At 42.2% G+C, this 21,066-nt stretch overlaps 1 long non-coding RNA gene across 1 annotated transcript; it reads left to right on the top strand.

Moving 5' to 3' along the window:
- The first annotated feature begins 10,385 nt into the window (after positions 1-10,385).
- Positions 10,386-11,397, top strand: LOC132155612 (uncharacterized). Its single transcript, XR_009437308.1, has 3 exons — positions 10,386-10,443; positions 10,569-10,633; positions 11,354-11,397. It is a non-coding gene; the product is annotated as an uncharacterized LOC132155612 (long non-coding RNA).
- The last annotated feature ends 9,669 nt before the right edge of the window (positions 11,398-21,066 follow it).

Here is a 21,066-nt window from a genome sequence, read left to right as displayed (position 1 = left end):
ATGTTCGATAAGAGTGCAGCCCTGAACACATCTGAAGGCCAATATTCCATTATAATGATAGCGCAACCTGGTGGCAACAGGAAGATTGGAACATATATGGAATAAACATTGATATACTCTACTTATATTTATGAGTTTAAATGCATATTTCTCACCGTTCACCTATTTCACCGTTCACCGGGTGCGAGGGCCCGTTCATCGCTGCTTGCAGCTTTTATTATTATTATTATTCTTCTTCTCCAGAATGAATCGCATTTTTGAGGGCCTAAACATACTCAAAAAGTCATGAAACTTTGCACACACCTCAGAACCGGAAAAAATGTACATCTGATATGGGTTTCAGAAGTGGGTGTGGCAAAATGGCTCGACAGCGCCACCTATACATGTTCAACGGTGTGCGCCTCGAGCTATGTTTCACGTACATGTATGAAAATCGGTAAACACATGTAACTCTCCAATACCTATAAAAAGTCTCTTAGAGCACAATTCTAAACCCAACAGGAAGTCGGTTATTTTTAATATTATGAGCAAATTTTGTGTAATTTTTGCCATTTCCATGAGTTGTATTTTAACAAACTCCTCCTAGAAACTTATTCAGATCAACACCAAATGTGGTATGCCTAATCTAATGGCCTTTGCGATGTTAAATTGCGAAGATTTTGAGTTTTTGTTAAAGGGCGTGTCCGTGGCGGCCTGGCGAATTTCGATGATTCGCCATGAAAAATGAAGTTGCTATAACTCAGACATACAATGTCCAATGTGCCCAAAACTTCACATGTTTAATAAGACTCCTGACCTGAACATATTTAAATGCCCATATTCAGTTATAGTCATAGCGCCACCTATAAGCAACAGGAAGTGACATATTTTACACTTCGACAGACTACTCCTAGAAATTTTTTGACATCAGTGTCTTTTTTATGGTCAGTCTATTCTTAAGGCCTGTGCAATGTTAAATTGTGAAGATCTTGAGTTTTCGTTAAGGGGCGTGTCCATGGCTCTGTGACAAAATTCAAAGTCTCGCCATGGGAATAAAAGATGTTATAACTCAGGCACAAAATGTCCGATCTTCCCCAAACTTCACATGTGTGATAAAAGTCCTGGCCTGAACAGATCTGAAGGCCAATATTCCATCGGGTGTGGCAAAATGGCTCGATAGCGCCACCTACACACTTTCAACGGAGTGCGCCTCGAGCTATGTTTCATGTACATGTACAAAAATTGGTACACACATGTAACACACCAACACCTACAAAAATGTCTCTTGGTACGAAATCCTAATCCCAACAGGAAGTAGGTTATTTTGAATTTTCCCTGCAAAATTGGTGTTGTTTTTGCCATTTTCAGGGGTTGTACTTTAACGAACTCCTTCTAGAGATTTATTCAGATCAACATCAAACTTGGTCAGTGTAATCTAAAGCCATTTGTGATGTTAAATTGTGAAGGACTTGAGGTATCGTTAAAGGGCGTGTCCATGGCGGCCTGACAAATTTCGATGTTTCGCCATGAAAAAGGAAGTTGCTGTAACTCAGACATACAATGTCCAATCTGCCCCAAACTTCACATGTTAGATAAGACTTCTGCCCTTAACAGATCTCCATGCCAATATTCAGTTATAGTCATAGCGCCACCTATTGGTAACAGGAAGTGAAATATTTTACACTGCGAAAAACTACTCCTAGACATTTTACAACCCGAATTCCGGAAAAGTTGGGACGTTTTTTAAATTTTAATAAAATGAAAACTAAAAGACTTTCAAATCACATGAGCCAATATTTTATTCACAATAGAACATAGATAACATAGCAAATGTTTAAACTGAGAAAGTTTACAATTTTATGCACAAAATGAGCTCATTTCAATTTTGATTTCTGCTACAGGTCTCAAAATAGTTGGGACGGGGCATGTTTACCATGGTGTAGCATCTCCTTTTCTTTTCAAAACAGTTTGAAGACGTCTGGGAATTGAGGCTATGAGTTGCTGGAGTTTTGCTTTTGGAATTTGGTCCCATTCTTGCCTTATATAGATTTCCAGCTGCTGAAGAGTTCGTGGTCGTCTTTGACGTATTTTTCGTTTAATGATGCGCCAAATGTTCTCTATAGGTGAAAGATCTGGACTGCAGGCAGGCCAGGTTAGCACCCGGACTCTTCTACGACGAAGCCATGCTGTTGTTATAGCTGCAGTATGTGGTTTTACATTGTCTTGCTGAAATAAACAAGGCCTTCCCTGAAATAGACGTTGTTTGGAGGGAAGCATATGATGCTCTAAAACCTATATATACCTTTCAGCATTCACAGAGCCTTCCAAAACATGCAAGCTGCCCATACCGTATGCACTTATGCACCCCCATACCATCAGAGATGCTGGCTTTTGAACTGAATGCTGATAACATGCTGGAAGTTCTCCCTCCTCTTTAGCCCGGAGGACATGGCGTCCGTGATTTCCAACAAGAATGTCAAATTTGGACTCGTCTGACCATAAAACACTATTCCACTTTGAAATAGTCCATTTTAAATGAGCCTTGGCCCACAGGACACGACGGCGCTTCTGGACCATCTTCACATATGGCTTCCTTTTTGCATGATAGAGCTTTAGTTGGCATCTGCTGATGGTACGGCGGATTGTGTTTACCGACAGTGGTTTCTGAAAGTATTCCTGAGCCAATTTAGTAATGTCATTGACACAATCATGCCGATGAGTGATGCAGTGTCGTCTGAGAGCCCAAAGACCACGGGCATCCAATAAAGGTCTCCGGCCTTGTCCCTTACGCACAGAGATTTTTCCAGTTTCTCTGAATCTTTTGATGATGTTATGCACTGTAGATGATGAGATTTGCAAAGCCTTTGCAATTTGACGTTGAGGAACATTGTTTTTAAAGTTTTCCACAATTTTTTTACGCAGTCTTTCACAGATTGGAGAGCCTCTGCCCATCTTTACTTCTGAGAGACTCTGCTTCTCTAAGACAAAGCTTTTATAGCTAATCATGTTACAGACCTGATATCAATTAACTTAATTAATCACTAGATGTTCTCCCAGCTGAATCTTTTCAAAACTGCTTGCTTTTTTAGCCATTTGTTGCCCCCGTGCCAACTTTTTTGAGACCTGTAGCAGGCATTAAATTTTAAATGAGCTAATTAAGTGGATAAAAGTGTAAAATTTCTCAGTTTAAACATTTGCTACGTTATCTATGTTCTATTGTGAATAAAATATTGGCTCATGTGATTTGAAATTCCTTTAGTTTTCATTTTATTAAAATTTAAAAAACGTCCCAACTTTTCCGGAATTCGGGTTGTAGGACATCGATGTTATTTTTGTGGTCAGTCTAATCTAAAGACCTGTGTGAGGTTTAGTTGTGAAGATCTTGAGTTTTCGTTAAAAGGCGCATCCATGGCGCCGTGACGAAGTTCGATGTGTCGCCATGGGAATAAAAGATGTTATAACTCAGGCATAAAATGTCCGATCTTGCCCAAACTTCACATGTGTGGTAAGGGTCCTGGCCTGAACAGATCTGAAAGCCAATATTCCATTGGGTGTGGCAAAATGGCTCGATAGCGCCACCTATACACTTTCAACTGAGTGCATATACACTTTCAACGGAGTGCGTCTCAAGCTATGTTTCACGTACATGTACAAAAATCGGTACACACATGTAACACACCAATACCTACAAAAAAGTATCTTGGTACGAAATCCGAATCCCAACAGGAAATCGGTTATTTCGAATTTTCTCTGCAAAATTGGTGTTGTTTTTGCCATTATCAGGGGTTGTACTTTAACGAACTCCTCCTAGAGATTTATTCAGATCAACACCAAATTTGGTCAGTTAAATCTAAAGGCCTTTGCGATGTTAAATTGCGAAGATCTTGAGGTTTCGTTAAACGGCGTGTCTATGGCGGCCTGACAAATTTCGATGTTTCGCCATGAAAAAGGAAGTTGCTGTAACTCAGACATACAATGTCCAATCTGCCCCAAACTTCACATGTTAGATAAGACTTCTGCCCTTAACAGATCTACATGCCCATATTCAGTTATAGTCATAGCGCCACCTGCTGGCAACAGGAAGTGACATGTTTTACGCTGCAACAAACTACTCCTAGAAATCTTTTGACATTAATGTATTTTTTGTGGTCTGTCTAATCTAAAGGGTGTGGCAAAATGGCTCGACAGCGCCACCTATACTAAGAAAATCAACAGCCTTCCAGCTATGTTTCACGTACATGCACGAAAATTGGCACACGTATGTAACACACCAATACCTACAAAAAAGATTCTTGGAGCAAAATTCTAAACCCAACAGGAAGTCGGTTATTTTTAATATTATGAGCAAATTTTGTGTAATTTTGGTCATTTCCATGTGTTGTATTTTAACGAACTCCTCCTAGAGATTTCTTCAAATCAACACCAAATTTGGTATGCCTAATCTAAAGGCCTTTGCGATGTTAAATTGCGAAAATCTTGAGTTTTCGTTGAAGGACGTGTCCGTGGCCCGCCCGCAATTTAACATCTCAAAGGCCTTTAGATTTAACTGACCAAGTTTGGTGTTGATCTGAATAAATCTCTAGGAGGAGTTTGTTAAAGTACAACCCCTGAAAATGACAAAAACAACGTGTGCTATTTATAATTCTAACAGCCCTTTCTTATTAGATACTGAGATTACATTCAAATAGTTTTCCATTTCTTTTAGAAAAACAGAGAAGACAGGTTTACAGTTGGAGAATTTGCATTTGTGAATGTGAAATTTGTTTAGGAAAAAAATTTAATTAATAACAAAACTGATATTTTCGTTTGTGAGGTCATAATACCCAAATATAATGTTTTTCATATGTACTGAGAAGTCTGGCAAAATCGTACACTTGACAAACACACCAATGTCATCCCAAAGTTTCTGAGTGTAGTGACATTACTAAAATAGTGTACAGTTTCTTCAGAACTCGAACAAAAAGAGCGTGTAAGATCAATGTCAGATTTAAATCTTTGTATAAACTTCTTTACAGTGTAGAACCTGTGTACGAGCTTAAAATAAATTTCTTTCACTTTGTCTGTAAAAAATAATTTTTGCAGTAGAGACCAGATTTAATCACCACGAGAGCTTTCAAAATGTGCGACGCGCGCCACTAAGTGACGTCTGTACTTCCCGGTCAGAGAGCACCTGTCCATCAAAAGCTCACTATCCAATCAGAGTAGATCACTGTTAACCCCGCCTCCACGAGAAGTTTGTGTCAAAACTCCAAACGAAAAACTGCGAAGCAAAAGCAAAGTCTGTGGCAATGCATCCAGAATCCACGATCAGCGAAAAAGAATCTTTGAAAAACATTAACAAAAATGAAGCATATTTGAAGAGCCTGTTACATTTGTGCGACTGAGTTAATTTTTTTTTCATTTTCATTGTGTTTTTTTCTTTTGTAATGGCATATGTTTGATAGTTTCTGAAAAAGTTACGTTCAGTTTTATAAAGTTACGTTCATTATTATTGAACTAAATGTAATTCCATACTATTCTTCGCCATTGCACACGTACCTAAAGACAACAACTTCCCTCTGACCATTCTGTAACCAGCAGCAGGCATGTCATCCTTAATGGCTCTCAAAGCATTATTCAACACCTTAGGGATGCTGCTATACAGCCTTGAGATGAAAAGGCCAAAATCATTTATTCTTCTAAAGATGGTTCTAGTGGAAATGCCCATAATTTTTGCAATGTAATACACAAGAAGGTTTGTCAGAAGCATCTCGGCTAACTCGTCTCTTTCAATTGCAAACCTTGCACAACCTCTCAGACCAACAGTTGAATCTATCACTGCGTATGGGATACTTCCACATGTCTAGGGAGTGCCAGCAGGAGGTACAGCTGCTGGCAGCACACAAACTCTAGGTAATCTACGTCAAGTGGATATCTCAAAAGTGCTCCCTCAAACTTAAAGAGAAGGCCCTCCAAAAGATGCCTTTTCAGGATTTGCTGCAGAATACCGATGAACAAAATAAGCTTATAGCGATAACATCATAAGAACATCTGAGTATGAGGTACAGTAGTACATAGCATTAGAGGTCTTCTCGGGTCCTAAAAACTGTACCCGACCCGAATCGACCCGAATCACTACTTACCCGAACCCGACATGCATACATTATTTATTTTTAAAGAAAAACCCGACCCGAGACAGACCCGATAAAATTAGACCCGAGTCCGACCCGACCTGACGGCATTTCCTTTAGAACCCGACTGGACCCGAACGTAAACGGCATTTACATGTGCACAGCCTGCAACCATGCGTTTCTCAAAAATGCACTTAACATAGACGCGGCAGTAGGAGTAGCCTACGCGCTGAAGTGCTGAAATGTCAATCACACATGTAACCCATTACGTCCTTTAAAAGTTGGCATAATGTTATTTACCGGACCATACGATGATTAACATTAGAACCACCACAGGATAAAATTTACCGATGGCTGTTTCTCAAATATAACTTTTCAGATTACAGAATAACAGATTTTCAATAAAATATACAAAGTCTCCCAGTCATTGATTTTGACTAAACACCGATGACGACCCTGGATGTTTCTGTTCTACATATTCGTTTTCCCTCACCTTTTTCGCAATGTCTGTTATCGCCTCCATGCTTTTCTGACAGTGTCGCGTATTTTTCAAATTGATTGACAGGCCTGGCTTAACGACAATTCAAATACCGGTACTTGCATTTAGTCAAACATCCATCCACATGATGGCGCACTAGTTCTTGGCAAAGGGAGGGGGGTTGGTTAATGTGGAACTGAGTAAATAAATGCGTTGCGAGGCAACCGTGCTTATAGCCCGTTGCACGTAGAAGCGCTGATTTGCTCTCACACTTAGAAAAAATGAGAGAACGGTGTCATAGTTGTTTTAAATAATGCAATTTTGTTAAATGCCCAACATAGTTTAAAAGAATTCGGGTCTTCTCGGGTCCATTTGGAAAAGGCATATTTATTTTAAATTACCCGAGACCACTAATACCGAATCCGACCCGTGTCCGAGGTACTCGTTGGAGTTTTGGACCCGAACCCGCTCGGGTCTCGGGTCGGACCTCGGGTTTTCGGATCCAAGTGGACCCGTGAAGACCTCTACATAGCATTACACCCCATCTGAACATCACTTTATATCATAAACAAACCTAAGAGTGACCCTAAATGTGAAAGAGAAAGGTTTCAAAAGATGTTATCATCCATGCTGTTGACCTGAGAAGACTACTTTACTACTTTTGTCATATACAAAAGAGATCAATTACAGAATACACTACATTTTGTGAATAAATTAGCATAGTTTTAATAACTTTCAATAGGGTTAAGTGCAGAACCCCTCAAATTTGACAAAGTTATGATACAAAAGATATTCATAAAAAGGTTTATACAACAACTGATTTGATTATTTAAATGAACAAATCATTTATCTTTCATCCACAATTCCTTTGAACCAATTTAAGATTTACCATCATGCACACTTACAATTACTTAATGGACACTTCTCACATTTTTTTAGGTTGTAAGGAGAAATATAAATTTGGTTGGGTAAACATATACAGTAGTGGTAATATAGTGGTGAACTACAGCTAATTTGACATATGGGAACAAGTTGACTAATAGATTTATTTTATTACTTTTTACATTTTATTTTGCAAGTTAATATACAGTAGCCCACACAAAAACGCTGGTTGGGTTGTTTTAACCCAAGTTTGGGTTGAAAATTGGTCTCGATTTTAACCCAGCGGGGCTGGGTTGAGAACGCGGACGTGAAGGAGAGCACGCACGTCATGTTAAAGGGTTAGTTCACCCAGATAGCAAATTTATGTAATTAATAACTTACCCTGATGTTGTTTCAAACCCGTAAAACCTCCGTTTATCTTTGGAACACAGTTTAAGATATTTTAGATTTAGTCCGAGAGCTCTCAGTCCCTCCATTGAAGCTGTGTGAACGGTATACTGTCCATGTCCAGAAAGGTAAGAAAAACATCATCAAAGTAGTCCATGTGACATCAGAGGGTCAGTTAGAATTTTTTGAAGCATCGAAAATACATTTTGGTCCAAAAATAGCAAAAAAAACACCGACGACTTTATTCAGCATTGTCTTCTCTTCCGTGTCTGTTGTGAGAGAGAGTTCAAAACAAAGCAGCTGGATATCCGGTTCGCGAATGAATCATTCAGTTCACCAAATCGAACTGAATCGTTTTAAACGGTTCGCATCTCTAATACGCGTTAATCCACAAATTACTTAAGCTGTTAACTTTTTTTTAATGTGGCTGACACTCCCTCTGAGTTCAAACAAACCAATATATTCCGGAGTAATGCATGCACTCAAACAGTACACTGACTGAACTGCTGTGAAGAGAGAACTGAAGATGAACACGAGCCAAGCCAGATAGTGAACAATACACTGACTCGTTCACGAGTGAAGAACCGGTTGCATCGGTTTTCGGATCACCAGTAGTTCTTTCAGACCGTTCGATTCAATAAACCGGTTGAAGAAAACGGTTCACCGGTTCTTTTGCGCTCGACGTATAATGGCGTCATTTGCGATGATTGCCCTTGATTCAAGCCTTCGGTTTACCCGCGCTCATAACACTAGCACAGAATCAGTTCAGAATCAATCACCAAAAGAATCAGTTCAGTTCAGACGCCCTGTGTGTCGGTCTGCTTCACGCTGAATCACACATGTGCAGTATCATCAGCTCATCGGTTCACGAATCGGACGCGTCTGACAGAAACGGTTCTTGACTCGTGAATGAGTCGATGTTTTGTTCGTTATCTGGCTCGGCTCGGTGTTCATCTTCAGTTCTCTCTTCACAGCAGTTCAGTCAGTGTACTGTTTGAGTACATGAATTACTCCGGGATATTGGTTTGTTTGAACTCAGAGGGAGTGTCAGCCACATTAAAAAAGTTAACAGCTTAAGTCATTTGTGGATTAATGCGTATTAGAGATGCGAACCGTTTAAAACGATTCAGTTCGATTTGGTGAACTGAATGATTCGTTCGCGAACCGGATATCCAGACTGCTTTGATTTGAACTCTCTCACAACAGACACGGAAGAGAAGACAATGCTGAATAAAGTCGTTGTTTTTTGCTATTTTTGGACCAAAATGTATTTTCGATGCTTCAAAAAATTCTAACTGACCCTCTGATGTCACATGGACTACTTTGATGATGTTTTTCTTACCTTTCTGGACATGGACAGTATACCGTACACACAGCTTCAATGGAGGGACTGAGAGCTCTCGGACTAAATCTAAAATATCTTAAACTGTGTTCCAAAGATAAACGGAGGTCTTACGGGTTTGAGAAAACATGAGGGTAAGTTATTAATTACATAAATTTGCTATCTGGGTGAACTAACTCTTTAAGCTCGTACGTCTCCAGTGTGAGCAGCCACCATTATGACATTATGGTAAGTTAAAGATTCAAAACGTAAAGTTATCGTTTATTGTTTACCCGATTGTATGAAAGGCGGAAGGTTTTATGACAGGCGGAAACAAAGGAGCTTAACGTTATATATTTTTTTTTAAACGGACCCGGTTTTCGCCTCAGACATGGAGGTATTAACGGCCTCATTTGACGTAACTGAACGGAAGATGTACTTTTATTATAACGTCCGTGAATGTCTTATGTCATATTTATATAAGATTTTACATTATCTGCACTTTTTGAGGTGTTAATAGACCGTTATGGTTATAGTTACACTCATGTTAATTTGTTGTCTTATTTTTCGCGGTTAAACTGAATGTAGGAAACGGCATTGTGTAGTAAAGACTAGCATAATTATTTTGAGGCTGTTGAAGTGGTAATCGTTAAAAGTATGTTTTGCATGTAATATTTCAGACTTGTCAAGCTCGTGTCTTCACTGTGTCTGCACTGAGAGTTAAAGACACAGAAGCTGTTTGTATGAGAGTCACCAACTGTCTAAGGAGGGGGAGGTGTTCTCAGCTTCTTCTGAAGAGTGGGACAGATGGTTTAAGGCAAGTAAACGTCAGAATTCCATCAAGTTATCTTTATTTTTACTAAGACTAAAATAATGTTTGTTTTTGTAGATGTACGAAATTCAGAGACAAGATAACTTCATTCTTATGAGACTGATGTGAGTTTTTTTCTTTAGAAAATTAATGTTTCTGTTGTGTCCTGCCTGTTTAATTCACATTTTTATGCAACAACAGTGTGATTATGTGTTCATATTTTATTGAAACCATTGAGTACCCTCTTTTCAGAACTCAAACTAACTGGAGTTAAGGGGACAGAAGTCTGCTTGTGTGAGGAGGTTTTCTCAGCTTCTTTGGAAGAGAGAGAAAGAGAGTTTAAGGCAAGTAAACTTTATTATTTCATGTTATCAGTTGTTGTTGTTTTTTTTTACTAAGAGTAAAATAATGTTTGTTTCTTTGTAGATGTTAAAAGCCAGAGACATGGGAGATCATCATTCTTTTGAGATTTTATGTAAATTATTATTAGAAAATAAATGTTTCTGTTGTCTCCTGCCGGTTAACTTCATATTTTGATGCAACAACAGTGTGATTACGGGCTCATTTCCTTAAAACCATTGATGTCTGTGTTGATTGCAGAACTCAAACCAACTTTGGAGTTGTCTGATTTGGAGACTCATCATTCTTGGTCTTCCCTCTTAAAGGTAAAGTTCACACAAAAAATAATTTAATTGCCCTCATGTCATTCCAAACCTATAAGACTTTTGTCTGTCTTTACAACACAAATGAATATATTTAGAATTTTCTCATAATTTTGTTAATCCATTTATAGTGTAGATAATCAGTATTTTCAAGCCTCATAAATACAGAGTTATTGTAGAAGTAATTAATTCCGATATTTATATATGAATAAATCTTAAATTATATGATAGCAAACATGTATGTTCAAAATAAAATACTGGTCTCCCAGAATAGCAATGAAGGACAAAAATTAAGAGAATATTAAATATATTTATTTGTTTTCCAAAAATTAGCAGAGTTTGTGTGGGTCTGGGACAACATGTGGAGAGTAAATTATGACCATTTTCACCATTATTTGGTGAATTAACCCTTAGAAGAGCAGCCCTCCACATACACGAACATTTGTGAGGTATGTGAATGTCATGTCTGTTTTAATGTTTCAGTAAAGTAGCTTTCTGAAAGCAATATATTTATTCAAACAATATGACATGCCCTCACACTAGTCCTGCCATTATAGCCTTCTGGAGCGCTGTGGTGGACCGAGACATTAAACAACCACACAAAGTGTTGAAACTTTAACACAGATTATTTACCTATCCTTAAAGATGTGAATACACCTCTACCTGAAAATGGATAGTGTCTAATTAAATGTTTTATTTTTTCAAATGTGTTTCTCTTTTTAGATCACTGATTAAGAGCAGGGGGTGACTGGGATGAATGCTGGTCAAAGAAGAGAACGAGAACGTCCTTTCCCCTAAACTGATGCAGCAGTGGTTTTAAAGGAGGACGCTGCCCTGGATGATGTAGATGTCACATGTGCTGATGGGGCTTCTTCATGACTACATCAATTATGCTAAAGAGATCATGAAAGTTGACAGTGATGCTTGATCTGTATTCATGGACTATGAAACAAACTGTAAGTGCATCACTTGTAAAAACAATGTCAATGTTCTGTGTTGTTTAGTAGAAGAGTTTACACTCTGTAATTCATACACATGCTCACATTCTTTCACACACACGTCTGTTAAATGTTATAATATCAATGTTAATGTTGTGGTTTATTTGTGTACTGTCATGCTAGAATAGTTGGTAAAGAACCTAACTAATTGTACATTTATTGTATAATATTGATTTCATATATTTTTATACAATATATAAAATTGAACAAAGTCCAAAATTGATCTTAAGTTATATTAAACAAATGTTCAATGCTTTATGAACTCTGTAGCTGTTAATGCCATCCTTTTCTGCATTTCTTCTTACATGTTACTTTTTGACTTTCTCTTGTTTTTAATAAATATTTTCCTTTTGATAATAATTATTTGTGTGTAAAAGTGATATTTAAAATGAACAAGATTTGTAGGTTTAATGCCTAGCTCTAGTAGTGCAGTGTTTCCCACATCCTTACACTCAATTGGTGGCGGCACTCCGCAAGTTCATTTTCTGCCAGCAGGAGGCGCTAAGAGCGGGAGAGGTAAGGGTTTCTCCGGTAACGGCTGCAAAGCAGCGCTGAGCTCACAAACGCTGCCTTTTCAAGCACATGCGAAATTAAATCGAACATTCTCTAAATACAGTAGTTTTCCTTCTGAAATACAATGATAAAAAAACACCCGCTTTGGTTTTTGAAATCCTGCAATGTAGTAATTTTAAACCATAAAAAAGCAACCCAGCAGGCTGGGTTAAACGTAATAACCCAACTGGTGTGGTTCAAATAACCCAGCATTGGGTTCGTCCCTTTTTGACCCAGCGCTGGGTTGCCAAAATAACCCAAATTGGGTTGTTTTCAACCCAGCAGTTTTTAGAGTGCAAGCTTTATTTTGTAAATTTAGATTTACCATCCTAATAACCATCGAAAAGTGTCATTACAATCTACAAAACGAGTTTATGGTCCTGTTTTATCTTCATAACATGACAAGATTGCAATCAGAAATAAACAGAAGAATGTGTTAATAAGTTTTCTGCTACACATGAATTCTATTGGCAATGCATGCAATTTGTTTTAATTAAAACAGCCAAGTTATATTAATACAAAAATAATAATAAAATAACTTGCATCTGGTATTGTTGATGAAGCCATGTCTCAGGTCACATGTGAATTATGGATCACCTTTTCAATAACAAAACTACAACACCCCCCCCCCCCCCAACTGACAAAAATAGAAGTGTTCGAGTGAGGATGTGGGGAATGATCATGCACAAAGGTTTGAAATGAGTTAGCCGGATTCCATTTGCTTGTGTGCAGGTCTGTTTTCCTCTCGCAGAAGTGATTATCTGTACATGCCAGCATCAGTAGTGCACTCGGTTATTAATGGAATAGATTTGCCATCATAGCTAGGCACAAACTCAGGCCAGGAGCACCTGAGAGCCTGGGGTAAAAAGAATTAGAGGTCTGCATTGGGATTAGGACCTCACTGTAATGACCCAGAACTCGACATGGGATCCATATGCAGGCTTTATTGCAGAAACTCGTAGTCGTACAGGCAATGGTCAGTACCAGCAATATCAGCAACGTAGGGAGAACAGAGAATCAAAATCCAGTAACAAGCAAGGGTCGGTAGGTAGGCAGCAACGGTACGTAAAGGATATCAAACAGGATTGGCAACAGGAAAACAAACATGGGTAGTAATGCTCAGAAATGACAGACACAGCAAATCAAGACTTCGCGTTGAACTGTTATGACAGTCCATCTTATATACACAGTCCTGATGAATTGCACCTGTGATGGTGATCAGAGTTTGTCTCCGTGACAGAGCACCCCCCCTGCGAGCGACTCCTGGCGCGAGGAGGCAAACGACGTCGGGGTCGACCACGAGGTCGAGGGGCCGGTCTTTCAGGGAGTAAGTGATGAAATTCATCGATGAGATTGGGGTCTAGAATATCCTCAGAATTTACCCAAGAGCGTTCCTCTGGACCGTACCCCTCCCAGTCGACCAGGCACTGCAGGACTCTTCCCCGACGTCTGGAATCAAGTAATTCCTGGACTAGGTAAGCCTCCTCGCCCTCAATGGTGATGGGTTGAGGGGCCTGTTCACGGGACCTCCCCTCTCCCTCGTCTCTGGGACCAGCAGCGGGCTTGAGCAAGGATAAATGAAAAGTAGGAGAAATACGGTATGTGTTAGGAAGTGCTAACCGGTAGGAAACTGGGGTTATTTGTCTGATGATCTGGAATGGACCCACGTACCTTGGACTCAGTTTGCGGCATGGAAGCCGGAGACGAAGATCCCTATTGATAGCCACACCCATTGACCCCGCTGGTAGTTGGGACCTGGGTGCCTTCTGCGGTCCGCTTGCTCCTTTTGCCTTCGAACAGCGTGTTGAAGGTGAACATGAGCCCGATTCCAAACCTCCTCACTGCGCGTCAGCCAATCGTTTACGGCCGGCACGTCCGTTGGCTCCCCTGACCATGGGAACATTGGCGGTTGGAACCCTAGTACACATTTAAAGGGAGTCAGACCAGTTGAGGGTTTGAGAAGGGAGTTCTGTGCATATTCTGCCCATAGTAAGTATCGCGCCCAATCGTCCTGATTCTGATTGCAGTAGGTTCTAAGGAAGCGATTCAATTCCTGGTTGAGCCTCTCCACTTGTCCGTTGGCCTGGGGATGATAACCAGAGGTGAGACTGACATTGACATTCAGGGCTTTGAAGAAGGCTGACCATAGTTGAGAGGTGAATTGAGGTCCTCGGTCTGACACGATGTCTTCGGGTAAGCCGTATAACCGAAAGACCCAATTGCAAAGATGTTCTGCAGTCTGGAGAGCTGTGGGTAGTTTGGGTAGTGGAATGAGTCTGCAGGCCTTGGAGAATCGATCAATGATGGTAAGTATGGTAGTGTGGCCTTGTGAATTGGGAAGATCCGTAATGAAGTCTATGGCAATGTGAGACCATAGTCGTTGTGGAATGGGGAGTGGTTGAAGGAGGCCGGCGGGAGATTGTTTGGATGATTTGTTGATGGTACAGTTGTTGCACTGCTGTATGTAGTTGGTTGTGTCCTTGTGTAGTGATTCCCACCAGAAGCGATTCTCCAGCTGATTAATGGTGGCTGTGATACCTGGATGACCGGATGATGGATGGCAGTGAACTTGACTGATGACCTGATCACGAAGATGTTCAGGGACGAAGATTCTGTCGACTGGGCAGGCCACAGGGGTTTTCGTTCTGCTCCCTGTATCGTTGCAGCAGAGTCATGATGTCCCATTGAATGGGGGCAACTACTACATGAAAAGGCAGAATGGGTTCTGGATCTATTGGAATGTCCTCCTCCTCGAATTGACGTGAGAGAGCATCCGCTTTGGTGTTCTTGGAGCCGGGTCGATACGTTACAGAGAAGTCGAATCGGGTGAAGAACAGGGACCATCTAGCTTGGCGAGGGTTAAGGCGTTTGGCGGTGCGTAAGTATTCCAGGTTCTTATAATCTGTCAGTACTGTAAATGGGTGCGTGGATCCCTCTAGCCAGTGCCTCCACTCCTCGAAGGCTGCCTTCATGGCAAGAATTTCCCGGTCCCCGACACTGTAATTGCGTTCCGCTGAGTTGAGTTTCCTTGAGTAGAAGGCACAGGGATGGAGCTTAGCATAGGGGTCTGGACGTTGGGACAGGATAGCTCCGATACCGGTGTTTGATGCGTCCACCTCGACAACGAAAGGTAATGAAGGCTCAGGGTGGCAGAGGATGGGCGCGTTGCTGAATCGTTGCTTCAGGGTTTGAAATGCCTTGTGAGTGGGTTCGGACCATTGTAGTCGGTGAGTTCCTTTTTTGACCATTGAAGTAAGTGGGGCGACAACCGTACTGAAGTTTCTGATGAACCTTCTCTAGAAGTTCGCGAATCCTAGAAATCGCTGTAATTCCTTGAGGGTTGCGGGTTTAGGCCAGTTAAGAACGGCGTTGACCTTCCTCTCGTCCATGGCCACCCCTCCGGGACTGATTATGTACCCCAAGAAAGTGGTGGAAGACGTGTGGAATTCGCATTTCTCAGCCTTGGCATATATATATATATGACTGGTACTTGATGAGGCGCTGAAGAACTGATCGGACGTGTTGTACATGTTCAGGGAGTGTGTTGGAATAGATTAGGATGTCGTCAATATACACGATCACAGATTTGTTCAGCATGTCCCTGAAGACCTTGTTGATGAATGACTGAAACACAGATGGACTATTGACCAGTCCGAACGGCATCACAAGATATTCGTAGTGTCCAGTGGTTGTGGAGAAGGCTGTCTTCCATTCATCTCCCTCTCTAATGCGAATGAGATTGTAAGCACACCTCAGATACAGCTTGGTGTAGTATTGGGCAGTGCGAAGCTGTTCAAGGGCTGAAGGAACCAACGGAAGTGGGTATCTGAATTTAACAGTCATTTCGTTTAGTCCACGATAATCAATGCAAGGATGGAGACCATCATCCTTCTTCTTCATGAAGAAGAACCTGGATGAAGCTGGGGATGTGGACGGTCTAATGAAACCTTTCTGGAGTTCTTCATTGATATAGTCCTTCATGGCTTTGGACTCCGGTTGAGACAAGGGGAAGATGCGACCCTTTGGAGAATAATGCCCTGGTAGAAGATCGATTGCACAGTCATATTTGCGGTGAGGAGGTAAGGTGTTGGCTTGCTCCTTACTGAAAGCCTCCATAAAATCAGCATATTCCTCTGGAAGGTCGAGAATGGACTCTCGTGCTGGAGAGAGTGACACGGAACAGACAGGAATGGGTTTGACCAGAGAAAGACAGTTCTGTTGACAATGACTGCTCCATTTTACGATTTGGCCCTCTCTCCAGGAAATCTGTGGATTATGCAGACGTTACCAGGGTTATCCAAGAATCACGGGAGTGTGAGATGTGGGGAGAACGTAGAATTGAATCCTCTCCTTGTGAAGTAAACCAGCCGCCATCAAGATTTTGCGAGTCAGGTGGGTGATGGATCCAGAACCCAATGGCCGACCATCTATTGTCTCCACTGAGAGAGAGGTAGAGCATGAAATCAGTCGAATGTCGTATCTCTTAGCAAACTCCTCAGAAATGAAATTGCCAGCAGCCCCAGAATCGAGTAAAGCAGAGGTAATAATTTGTTTGTCGTTTATCCATAATTCTACTGGAATGCTCACACACTGGGTATCACACATGGAGGTGAGAGGAGTACTCACCGAGCGTTGTGAGGAGGTAGATGCACGAGTAGGGCAGTTGTTACATTGATGGCCAGGCAAGCCACAGTACATGCATAGTCTATTAGAGATCCGATCTCTCTCCTCAACAGACAGGTGGTATGTGTTAATCTGCATGGGTTCAGTAGATTCATAAGACGGCGTGAAAACTGGGCGGTCAGTGCGACGAGAACTGGATCGTCGAGCACGTTGCAGATTGTCAATGGAAATGGTAAGCTCAATGAAGCTATTAAGATCTCTGCCCTCGTCTCTGCATGCTAGCTCAGCTTGAAGATCATAATTCAGACCCTTGCGGAAGAGTACCTTTAACGTGTCGTTCACCCAGTTGGTTTGTGCCGCCAGTGTGCGAAATCGTAGAGCATAATCAGCCGCCGTCATTCTGCCTTGCGATAATTCCAATAAGCGATCTCCAGCTCCCTTTCCCTCCTTAGGATGATCGAATACTGCCCTGAACTGATGTAGGAAGTCATGAACGTAAGAGAATGCAGATCCATCGGAGCCCCATACAGCAGTAATCCATTCCAGTGCTTTCTCAGTCTCAGAGGTGAATTGAGGTCCTCGGTCTGACACGATGTCTTCGGGTAAGCCGTATAACCGAAAGACCCAATTGCAAAGATGTTCTGCAGTCTGGAGAGCTGTGGGTAGTTTGGGTAGTGGGATAAGTCTGCAGGCCTTGGAGAATCGATCAATGATGGTAAGTATGGTAGTGTGGCCTTGTGAATTGGGAAGATCCGTAATGAAGTCTATGGCAATGTGAGACCATAGTCGTTGTGGAATGGGGAGTGGTTGAAGGAGGCCGGCGGGAGATTGTTTGGATGATTTGTTGATGGTACAGTTGTTGCACTGCTGTATGTAGTTGGTTGTGTCCTTGTGTAGTGATTCCCACCAGAAGCGATTCTCCAGCTGATTAATGGTGGCTGTGATACCTGGATGACCGGATGATGGATGGCAGTGAACTTGACTGATGACCTGATCACGAAGATGTTCAGGGACGAAGATTCTGTCGACTGGGCAGGCCACAGGGGTTTTCGTTCTGCTCCCTGTATCGTTGCAGCAGAGTCATGATGTCCCATTGAATGGGGGCAACTACTACATGAAAAGGCAGAATGGGTTCTGGATCTATTGGAATGTCCTCCTCGAATTGACGTGAGAGAGCATCCGCTTTGGTGTTCTTGGAGCCGGGTCGATACGTTACAGAGAAGTCTAATCGGGTGAAGAACAGGGACCATCTAGCTTGGCGAGGGTTAAGGCGTTTGGCGGTGCGTAAGTATTCCAGGTTCTTATAATCTGTCAGTACTGTAAATGGGTGCGTGGATCCCTCTAGCCAGTGCCTCCACTCCTCGAAGGCTGCCTTCATGGCAAGAAGTTCCCGGTCCCCGACACTGTAATTGCGTTCCGCTGAGTTGAGTTTCCTTGAGTAGAAGGCACAGGGATGGAGCTTAGCAGAGGGGTCTGGACGTTGGGACAGGATAGCTCCGATACCGGTGTTTGATGCGTCCACCTCGACAACGAAAGGTAATGAAGGGTCAGGGTGTCAGAGGATGGGCGCGTTGCTGAATCGTTGCTTCAGGGTTTGAAATGCCTTGTGAGTGGGCTCGGACCATTGTAGTCGGTGAGTTCCTTTTTTGACCATTGAAGTAAGTGGGGCGACAACCGTACTGAAGTTTCTGATGAACCTTCTCTAGAAGTTCGCGAATCCTAGAAATCGCTGTAATTCCTTGAGGGTTGCGGGTTTAGGCCAGTTAAGAACGGCGTTGACCTTCCTCTCGTCCATGGCCACCCCTCCGGGACTGATTATGTACCCCAAGAATGTGGTGGAAGTCGTGTGGAATTCGCATTTCTCAGCCTTGGCATATAACTGGTACTTGATGAGGCGCTGAAGAACTGATCGGACGTGTTGTACATGTTCAGGGAGTGTGTTGGAATAGATTAGGATGTCGTCAATATACACGATCACAGATTTGTTCAGCATGTCCCTGAAGACCTTGTTGATGAATGACTGAAACACAGATGGACTATTGACCAGTCCGAACGGCATCACAAGATATTCGTAGTGTCCAGTGGTTGTGGAGAAGGCTGTCTTCCATTCATCTCCCTCTCTAATGCGAATGAGATTGTAAGCACACCTCAGATACAGCTTGGTGTAGTATTGGGCAGTGTGAAGCTGTTCAAGGGCTGAAGGAACCAACGGAAGTGGGTATCTGAATTTAACAGTCATTTCGTTTAGTCCACGATAATCAATGCAAGGACGGAGACCATCATCCTTCTTCTTCATGAAGAAGAACCTGGATGAAGCTGGGGATGTGGACGTGTGGACTAATGAAACCTTTCTGGAGTTCTTCATTGATATAGTCCTTCATGGCTTTGGACTCCGGTTGAGACAAGGGGAAGATGCGACCCTTTGGAGAAGAATGCCCTGGTAGAAGATCGATTGCACAGTCATATTTGCGGTGAGGAGGTAAGGTGTTGGCTTGCTCCTTACTGAAAGCCTCCATAAGATCAGCATATTCCTCTGGAAGGTCGAGAATGGACTCTCGTGCTGGAGAGAGTGACACGGAACAGACAGGAATGGGTTTGACCAGAGAAAGACAGTTCTGTTGACAATGACTGCTCCATTTTACGATTTGGCCCTCTCTCCAGGAAATCTGTGGATTATGCAGACGTTACCAGGGTAATCCAAGAATCACGGGAGTGTGAGATGTGGGGAGAACGTAGAATTGAATCCTCTCCTTGTGAAGTAAACCAGCCGCCATCAAGATTTTGCGAGTCAGGTGGGTGATGGATCCAGAACCCAATGGCCGACCATCTATTGTCTCCACTGAGAGAGAGGTAGAGCATGAAATCAGTCGAATGTCGTATCTCTTAGCAAACTCCTCAGAAATGAAATTGCCAGCAGCCCCAGAATCGAGTAAAGCAGAGGTAATAATTTGTTTGTCGTTTATCCATAATTCTACTGGAATGCTCACACACTGGGTATCACACATGGAGGTGAGAGGAGTACTCACCGAGCATTGTGAGGAGGTAGATGCACGAGTAGGGCAGTTGTTACATTGATGGCCAGGCAAGCCACAGTACATGCATAGTCTATTAGAGATCCGATCTCTCTCCTCAACAGACAGGTGGTATGTGTTAATCTGCATGGGTTCAGTAGATTCATAAGACGGCGTGAAAACTGGGCGGTCAGTGCGACGAGAACTGGATCGTCGAGCACGTTGCAGATTGTCAATGGAAATGGTAAGCTCAATGAAGCTATTAAGATCTCTGCCCTCGTCTCTGCATGCTAGCTCAGCTTGAAGATCATAATTCAGACCCTTGCGGAAGAGTACCTTTAACGTGTCGTTCACCCAGTTGGTTTGTGCCGCCAGTGTGCGAAATCGTAGAGCATAATCAGCCGCCGTCATTCTGCCTTGCGATAATTCCAATAAGCGATCTCCAGCTCCCTTTCCCTCCTTAGGATGATCGAATACTGCCCTGAACTGATGTAGGAAGTCATGAACGTAAGAGAATGCAGATCCATCGGAGCCCCATAAAGCAGTAATCCATTCCAGTGCTTTCTCAGTCAGCAGTGAACAAACAAAGACGATCTTCCCAGTATCAGTAGTATACAGCGTGGGTTGCTGTTCAACAAATAATGAGCATTGCAACAGAAATCCCTTACACTTGCTGGCATCACCGTTGAATTTCTCCGGGAAAGCGAGACGGGGATTAACCTGGGACGGCGTCCCTGCAGCGTGGGCAATGGTGGACGCCTCCGGCGTTGGTGTGGCCGCAGGAGCTGTATGGAGACTCTGAACGGCTTTGACGAGTTCCTCAGTGATAGACGTCAGTCGATTCAGCTGAAACTGGTTAGCAGCGATCTGACTGGCTTGGGCCGCCATGGTCGTATGAAGACCTTCATAAGCCGCTGGATCTGGTGTTGGCGAAGTCTTCTGTAATGACCCAGAACTCGACATGGGATCCATATGCAGGCTTTATTGCAGAAACTTGTAGTCATACAGGCAATGGTTTTTACCTTCGCTGCAGAAAGGAGTAGGTGGTCAAAAAACATAGTATGCCATTGCTATCCCACCGTCTTGCAATTTGGTGCAGAACAAGTATAATGGACTTACATAAACAAGCTTGCTGTGGTAGTCTGTTTTGCATGGTGTTTGGTCTTACAGCAGTTAAATTACTTGCCTACCTCTACTTTTTTGATTTTCATCAAAATAAAAATTATTTAGTTCAGTAGGAAAGCATAATCTA

The sequence above is a fragment of the Carassius carassius genome, chromosome 13 (genome assembly GCF_963082965.1).
Source record: "Carassius carassius chromosome 13, fCarCar2.1, whole genome shotgun sequence".
In the NCBI taxonomy this organism is placed as follows: domain Eukaryota; kingdom Metazoa; phylum Chordata; class Actinopteri; order Cypriniformes; family Cyprinidae; genus Carassius; species Carassius carassius.
This window is presented reverse-complemented; position numbering and strand designations above follow the sequence as displayed.